At 48.0% G+C, this 8,924-nt stretch overlaps 1 non-coding gene across 1 annotated transcript; it reads right to left on the bottom strand.

Annotated features, from left to right (window-relative positions):
• Positions 1 to 7,848: 7,848 nt before the first annotated feature.
• TRNAS-AGA (transfer RNA serine (anticodon AGA)) lies at positions 7,849 to 7,930 on the bottom strand. The gene has a single exon. It is a non-coding gene; the product is annotated as a tRNA-Ser (tRNA).
• Positions 7,931 to 8,924: the final 994 nt, after the last annotated feature.

The raw sequence follows: 8,924 nt of genomic DNA, 5'->3' as shown, positions 1-8,924 counted from the left end.
GATAAAGTTGTTTCATGAACTTCCAGGTCTGCGTTATGAGTTGCCAGAGTAGAACAAGACTTACTGGTAACGCAGCAGAAGCAGTGTCTGGTGGAGCAGATGTCCTGGTAATATTCCTCCTCTGTGGTACAGGCGAGGCTGCAGCGGCCGCCCATGGCTCTGCACTCACTCGTCTGCAGCTGGCACCGCGGCCCTGACCACCCACACAAACACACTTGTAATGCAGATAAAACTACAGTTTCTGTAGTTTGACCAGACCACACACTAGTAGGGGAAGGGACGACGACGTTTCGGTCCGTCCTGGACCGACTTGAGAATGGTCCAGGACGGACCGAAACGTCGTCGTCCCTTCACCTTCTAGTGTGTGGTCTGGTCAAACTACTTCAGCCACGTTATTGTGACTCATCGCCTGCATACAGTTTCTGTACTCTACGGTATATTCCTATATTATTAAAAATCAATTGGTTTTTACTCTATTTTTTCGCTGGGCTTTAATTACAAAGACAGCAAGTTTTGGAGTACTGCAGAGGTTATCTTCTTCTTGAGGTTATCTTGAGATGATTTCGGGGCTTTAGTGTCCCCGCGGCCCAGTCCTCGACCAGGCCTCCACCCCCAGGAAGCAGCCCGTGACAGCTGACTAACACCCAGGTACCTATTTTACTGCTAGGTAACAGAGGCTCATAAAGCTTTACGAATATTTAGAGCTCTGCGTTCAACAATCTCAATGGGTTCCAGTTGTGTGGACAGGAACCTTACCTTGAGGTTACCTTGAGGTGCTTCCGGGGCTTAGCGTCCCCGCGGCCCGGTCGTCGACCAGGCCTCCTGGTTGCCGAACTGATCAACCAGGCTGTTGGACGCGGCTGCTCGCAGCCTGACGTACAAGTCACAGCCTGGTTGATCAGGAAGCCAGTTGTTCTTATCGACGTTCCCCTAGGCCAACAGCTGACCTTCCCTAGGCTGTAACCCACAACAGCTGCATAATTCCCAGATACCTAGTAAATGCTAGGTGAACAGAGGCATCAGGTGTAATGAAATGTACCAAAACGTTTTACTTCCTGTCTCGTTTTACATCCTTTCTTCACTGTTACCTAGCAGTAAAATAGGTACCTGGGTGTTAGTCAGCTGTCACGGGCTGCTTCCTGGGGGGTGGAGGCCTGGTCACGGACCGGGCCGCGGGGACACTAAAAAGCCCCGAAATCATCTCAAGATAACCTCAAGATCTCAAGATAACGTGTAGCGCCATGATGCTAGAGGCACAGCGACCTGTCATTGGTGGAGGCTTGATCTCCCAAGGACTCAGAGAAGGGGCAAAGAAGCGCAGCGGTAAGACACTCGCCTCGCACTTCACGAGCGATTTGGCGTGGGTTCGAACCCCTGGCTGTGGAGGATTGACTAGGCGCCAATCCTTAACGGTACGCCTCTGTTCACCCAGCAGTGAATGGGTACCTGGTTGTTAAACGATTTGGCGGGTCGTATTCCGGGGAACATTAAGATTAAGGACCTGTCCTAGTGGCTGTACAAGAATGTAAGAATTTTTGTATATATTAAACAAATCAAAAAATAAACAAAGAGGCAGAATGTCAGGAATGTAGCAGGAAGGTGGCGGAGGACGGCGAGGACAAGGTGAGAGACTGTTGTAAGGTGGCAGGACGGGACTCTTTATACGCCATCTATCACTGAGGGATTTGATGTATAATGTCTCTCACCCCTTTATTAATGGTGAGGCTGCCACTTGTATCGCTGCCACTTGTACCTGGGAGCCACTTAAGACACCTGTAGCGCCAACAACGCTGCCACCTGCCTACAGTCTTGGGTGTAGGGTCTCTGTACCCTACAGTCTTGGGTGTAGGGTCCTTATACCCTGCAGTCTTTTGTATAGGGTCCCTATACCCTATATTCTTGGGTGTAGGGTCCCTATACCCTACAATCTTGGGTATAGGGTCCCTATACCCTACAGTCTTGGGTATAGGATCCCTATACCCTACAGTCTTGGGTATAGGGTCCCTATACCCTACAGTCTTGGGTATAGGGTCCCTATACCCTACAATCTATATTAGTATACCCTATATCTGTATAGGGACCAGTTATGACACTTATGGATTAGTGACTTGTATTATCCACTGTGTCAATATACCGAGGGAAGTAATGTTATAACCACAGATGTCGTGGCTTGGATGCTGGTCAACGCCTGACCCCCACGTGTGCCTAGATCTCTCAGGGAAGGGGTGGGAGAAGGGAAGAGAGTTCTCCCATGCTCCTTGGACACCCATGCATGTGTTCGCCACCTGGATGATAATCTGACGATAGTAAGATACTCGCCTAGGTTGATTTAACAATTAATTAAATCAGACAATTGTTGGGTCTTCTGATAGGTTAGGATAAAGGCACTTTAGTACGTCAGTTTTCCTAAGGGGAAACCTTAGGAGGACGGACTGGTCGACGACCCTTGTCAACAATCCCTAGATAGCTCATTACACTGAAGGACCTCAGTAAAATAAATTTAAAAGAGGTATTGCATTGTATATATGGTGTTTATATATATTATACCTACTGACATCATGTGGCATATGCAAGATAATAACAAATTCTTAACTAAAAAAACTGCAAAATTCAATTAGAAACTGTACTAGACATCTGTAATGATAAATATTTTGTATTTGTTTAACAATAGATACAAGAGTTCTTACATTCTTGTACAGCCACTAGGACAGGTCCTTAATCTTAATGTTCCCCGGAATACGACCCGCCAAATCGTTTAACAACCAGGTACCCATTCACTGCTGGGTGAACAGAGGCGAACCGTTTAGGATTGGCGCCTAGTCAATCCTCCACAGCCAGTATTCGAACCCAGGCCAAATCGCTCGGGAAGAGCGAGGCGAGTCTTACCACTGTGCCTCTTTGCCCCTTCTCTGAGTCCTTGGGAGATCAAGCCTCCACCAATGACAGGTCGCTGTGCCTCTAGCTTCATGGCGCTACACGTGAAGAAAGGATGTAGAACGAGACAGGAAGCAAAATGTTTTGAATCATGTCCTTACACCTGATGCTTCTGGTCACCTAACAGTAACTAGGTATCTGAGAATTATGCAGCTGTTGTGGGTCGAATCCTAGGGAAGGTCAGATGCATATTATTCAATTATTGCAACAAATGGCCTGAGAAGCAATGCTGAAGTTGTGACAGGAACTTCCAGGTCTGCGTTATGAGTTGCCAGAGTGGAACAAGACTTACTGGTAACGCAGCAGAAGCAGTGTCTGGTGGAGCAGATGTCCTGGTAATATTCCTCCTCTGTGGTACAGGCGAGGCTGCAGCGGCCGCCCATGGCTCTGCACTCACTCGTCTGCAGCTGGCACCGCGGCTCTGACCACCCACACAAACACACTTGTAAACATTATGAAATATATAACTACACTTAATACACTCAATTTTTTCTTATTTGATATATTATAAAACAAAATAGAATAGTCACGCAGATTTTCTACCTGGAATTTTATTCTGTACATCTAAAGTGATACTTGTGTGGTGCGACAGCTGGGCCAATCAGCTGTCACCCAAAAAGTCCAGGAATAGATTCGTGGGTAGGAAAATACGCTTGGGCACGATTCCTTACATCTGATGCTTTTGTTCATTTAGCAGTGGTAACAATAAGCGGGTGTGACCCCCGGGGTAATAGCACGGGACTCGCGTGGTGTTACACTAAAAATAAAAAATATTCATTGTCGAGCGCCCGTTTTCTCCAGCAGTCACCCGACTCGCTTAATGACCTGCGGAGAAACTGGGGCTCTAACCTCCGACCCCTAACTACTGCTTCATAATTAACACTGCTTAAAATTATTGGGTCGACCTCTAGTTGTCCAGGTGAACTACTTCACTGGTCCTCACCTTTTCGTCCACTGAAAGACCCTACAGAGCCCGTCCTAACCTCTGCCTGCCTGCCTGCGCCCACTCGGCGTCTGGCGAGTCATTCAGGTTCCACACACTCCGAACCTCTGTCCTGACGTTACTCCAACTCGAGGTTTCTTCTTCGTGAAAACTGGCAGCTACATCCGCCGAGACTCCATAGGAATAGTGTGACACTCTGGCAGCTCGGTGCCCTTCGCTGGTACGCCTCTCTTGAAACCCTGCCGTCCTTCCTGGCGGCAAAGACCTCTCACACCTGGTCTGTCAGCTTGCCAATCCTCACAGCCTTCTTCTGCAAAGTTCCTAAACAGCTCAAAGCTCAAGCTTCTGAAACAGGTTCAACAAGGTCAGTTTCTGGGCCCCCGCACACTGCTAGATGCTGTTCTAATCTTCCTTTGGTTAGGGCCTGCTTACATGCCGTCTGGTTGACAATATTCTCCCAAGTGTGGAGCGATGGTTGGCAGACGTGATCTTCTGAGACTCAGCAGTAAAGTGAATTGTCCCGATCGTTCCTTACAAGACGTCACTGTCATGCTTCACGCTGATTGGTTCCAGCAGGTAGTGTCGTCTCGGTAACCATGGCAAACCTGGTGCTTTCAGCTTCTAGACGATTCGGTTTCGCTGTGCTAGATGGGAAAATATCCTTACTCTCTCTGAAACTTACTCACCTCATATAAGGAGTAACTTATAATCACCTTAAAGTCGCAAAACTCATTCCCACTTAGCCTACCTATATTTCGTCTAAATATACGGAGCGAGCTAAAGCTAAACAGCAAATCAACAGCTACCCAACGGCTACCCGGAGAAGAACTCACATAGAGTTTCAGACTCGACTCCATGTGGAATCATGACAGTTAACATGTACTTGGGAGTTAGACAACTGTGTGGACTGAATTCTGGGGAAGATAAGCCGATGATGACCCCCCAAAAGATGTAATTTGCTGAGAGAACGTCTCAAGAATTCGGTCAGCAATTGAAAATAATGACACTGGTCTTTAGATTTTAAATTTTCTCAAATTATTAATTATACAGGGCACTGAACGGCTCTTCCTTTTTTTTCTGGAACAACATCTACCTTCTTCCACAGGGAAGACCAAATTCCTTGAGGTAGGCAGAAAGGGTATGGGCGAGTGAGAGGTGGAGCCAACAGTGTCACACAGCTACCTAAAAGTCCTGGGCTGACCTTATCTGGTCCTACAGTTGACATATGTCCAGTGTTTCAAGGCGATTGAGTATTTCAGCCTGTTATATAACCACTTCAGATGACCTTGACGCAGTGCTTCGATAAAGATGTGGAGGATGTCGTTCAGGATCTGGGACTTGCATCTTGGAGGAAAAATGGTTTGCCAGTTAGTCAGGTTGTAACAGTTCCATCCTCTCAGTTTAATGGCATGATTGTGTCAGATGTCTCTGTCAGTCGTTAACCAGAGACCACCAGACTGGATTCGACTACTGTTGTGAAGCGGAGGCTTACATCACCTCCAGGCCTTCTTCTCGGCCTCGGCTGCCATCCGGCTGCCATCCGGCTGGCTTTACCAGTCATAACCAAACTGGTAAAGGTGTTTGTCGGAGTAGCATTGTAGTAACAACAGCCTGGTGTGACCCGTGACCTTCTCTGACCAAGTGTGACCCGTGACTTCCTCTGACCAAGTGTGACCCGTGACCTTCTCTGACCAAGTGTGACCCGTGACTTCCTCAGACCAAGTGTGACCCGTGACCTTCTCTGACCAAGTGTGACCCGTGACTTCCTCAGACCAAGTGTGACCCGTGACCTCTGACCAAGTGTGACCCGTGACCTTCTCTGGTCAAGTGTGACCCGTGACCTTCTCTGACCAAGTGTGACCGGTGACCTTCTCTGGCCAAGTGTGACCCGTGACCTCTGACCAAGTGTGACCCGTGACCTTCTCTGGCCAAGTGTGACCCGTGACTTCCTCTGACCAAGTGTGACCCGTGACCTTCTCTGACCAAGTGTGACCGGTGACCTTCTCTGGCCAAGTGTGACCCGTGACCTCTGACCAAGTGTGACCCGTGATTTCCTCTGACCAAGTGTGACCCATAACTTCTGACCAAGTGTGACCCCTGACCAAGTGTGACCCCTGACCAAGTGTGACCCCTGACCTTCCCTGACCAAGTGTGACCCCTGACCTCTGACCAAGTGTGACCCGTGACCTCTGACCAAGTGTGACCCATGTCCTCTGACCAAGTGTGACTCATGACCCCTGACCAAGTGTGACCCGTGACCTCTGACCAAGTGTGACCCGTGACCTTCTCTGACCAAGTGTGACCGGTGACCTTCTCTGGCCAAGTGTGACCCGTGACCTCTGACCAAGTGTGACCCGTGATTTCCTCTGACCAAGTGTGACCCATAACTTCTGATCAAGTGTGACCCCTGACCTTCTCTGACCAAGTGTGACCGGTGACCTTCTCTGGCCAAGTGTGACCCGTGACCTCTGACCAAGTGTGACCCGTGATTTCCTCTGACCAAGTGTGACCCATAACTTCTGACCAAGTGTGACCCCTGACCAAGTGTGACCCCTGACCTTCCCTGACCAAGTGTGACCCCTGACCTTCCCTGACCAAGTGTGACCCCTGACCTCTGACCAAGTGTGACCCGTGACCTCTGACCAAGTGTGACCCATGTCCTCTGACCAAGTGTGACTCATGACCCCTGACCAAGTGTGACCCGTGACCTCTGACCAAGTGTGACCCGTGACCTTCTCTGACCAAGTGTGACCCGTGACCTTCTCTGGCCAAGTGTGACCCATGTCTTCTGACCAAGTGTGACCCGTGACCTCTGACCAAGTGTGACCCGTGACCTCTGGCCAAGTGTGACCCGTGACCTTCTCTGACCAAGTGTGACCCATGTCCTCTGACCAAGTGTGACTCATGACCCCTGACCAAGTGTGACCCGTGACCTCTGGCCAAGTGTGACCCGTGACCTTCTCTGACCAAGTGTGACCCGCGACCTCTGACCAAATGTGACCCGTGACCTATGACCAAGTGTGACCCGTGACCTTCTCTGACCAAGTGTGACCCGTGACCTCTGACCAATTGTGACCCGTGACCTTATCTGACCAAGTGTGACCTGTGACCTATGACCAAGTGTGACCCGTGACCTCTGACCAAGTGTGACCCGTGACCTCTGACCAAGTGTGACCCGTGACCTACTCTGACCAAGTGTGACCCATGACCTCTGACCAATTGTGACCCGTGACCTCTGACCAAGTGTGACCCGTGACCTCTGACCAAGTGTGACCCGTGACCTCTGACCAAGTGTGACCCGTGACCTTATCTGACCAAGTGTGACCCGTGACCTCTGTCATGCTGGTCTCTCAGACCCGGATATTAGAGACGCCCGATGGTTCTGTGATAATGGTTCCACTAACAAGAGGTAACATTTGTTAACATAACACTAACATTTTGTCTAGTTAATTTATGAGCCATTATCATGCTATTATTATTATCATACTGTTATCATGCTATTATTATTATCATACTGTTATCATGCTATTATTATTATCATACTGTTATCATGCTATTATTATTATCATACTGTTATCATGCTCTTTAGTTGTTGGGCGTATGTCAGTTCTTCACAAAATCTGCTGTTTTTGTTTAGAATATTTTAATTTTATTACAAACTTTATTCCCAAAACCCTGAATGGCTGAATGTATGATATATTGCAGCGTTGATCTTGGAATTCGTATTCTAATTAATTTATAACTAGAGTGAAACTGACCCTAGAGATCAGGCACAGGTAAATTTACATATGAGAATGTTGTGTGTTTTGACCATTTATAAGTTCATTGAGAAATGTTGCTGGTAATTGTCTTCCAGTGGAGAGTGGAAGTGGAGAGCCTTCTCCAGAGTGGAGGAAGTGGAGATAGGCTTCCCCCACCACCGCCCTCACCATCAACCACCGTCAACTAGTTCACGTAAAAATTGTTCAACTCGCAGTGAGTAGGATTCGAACCTACGCGGGAAGATCCCATCTGATTTCTAGTCAGACGCCTTAACCACTCGGCCATCACTGCACATGGGAAGGCTGGTTGATTTTAGTAAATATATTGTTCAGCAAGAGCTTTGAGGCTAGTAGCTGAGCGCTTCACAATACTGTTAACAAAAGCTGGATTTAACAATAATAATTCATTGTGTCGGGAGACAGGAAGTCAGGTTACTTATACAGTCCATGCTAGGCTTATACTAATGTCTCCCCCGCCCCACCGGGGACGAATCACTGACCCTCCCCAGGGTCTTAAGAAACTTCAGGATTGGTGCACAAGACCTTAACAAACTTCAGAGAGTGCACAAGACCTTAACAAACTTCAGAGTGGTGTACAAGACCTTAACAAACTTCAGGAGTGGTGCACAAGACCTTAACAAACTTCAGGAGTGGTGCACAAGACCTTAACAAACTTCAGAGAGTGCACAATACCTTAACAAACTTCAGGAGTGGTGCACAAGACCTTAACAAACTTCAGGAGTGGTGCACAAGACCTTAACAAACTTCAGGAGTGGTGCACAAGACCTTAACAAACTTCAGGAGTGGTGCACAAGACCTTAACAAACTTCAGGAGTGGTGCACAAGACCTTAACAAACTACAGGAGTGGTGCACAAGACCTTAACAAACTTCAGGAGTGGTGCACAAGACCTTAACAAACTTCAGGAGTGGTGCACAAGACCTTAACAAACTTCAGGAGTGGTGCACAAGACCTTAACAAACTACAGGAGTGGTGCACAAGACCTTAACAAACTACAGGAGTGGTGCACAAGACCTTAACAAACTACAGGAGTGGTGCACAAGACCTTAACAAACTTCAGGAGTGGTGCACAAGACCTTAACAAACTACAGGAGTGGTGCACAAGACCTTAACAAACTACAGGAGTGGTGCACAAGACCTTAACAAACTACAGGAGTGGTGCACAAGACCTTAACAAACTTCAGGAGTGGTGCACAAGACCTTAACAAACTTCAGGAGTGGTGCACAAGACCTTAACAAACTTCAGGAGTGGTGCACAAGACCTTA

Source organism: Procambarus clarkii, chromosome 75, assembly GCF_040958095.1.
Source record: "Procambarus clarkii isolate CNS0578487 chromosome 75, FALCON_Pclarkii_2.0, whole genome shotgun sequence".
Lineage (NCBI taxonomy): Eukaryota > Metazoa > Arthropoda > Malacostraca > Decapoda > Cambaridae > Procambarus > Procambarus clarkii.
This window is presented reverse-complemented; position numbering and strand designations above follow the sequence as displayed.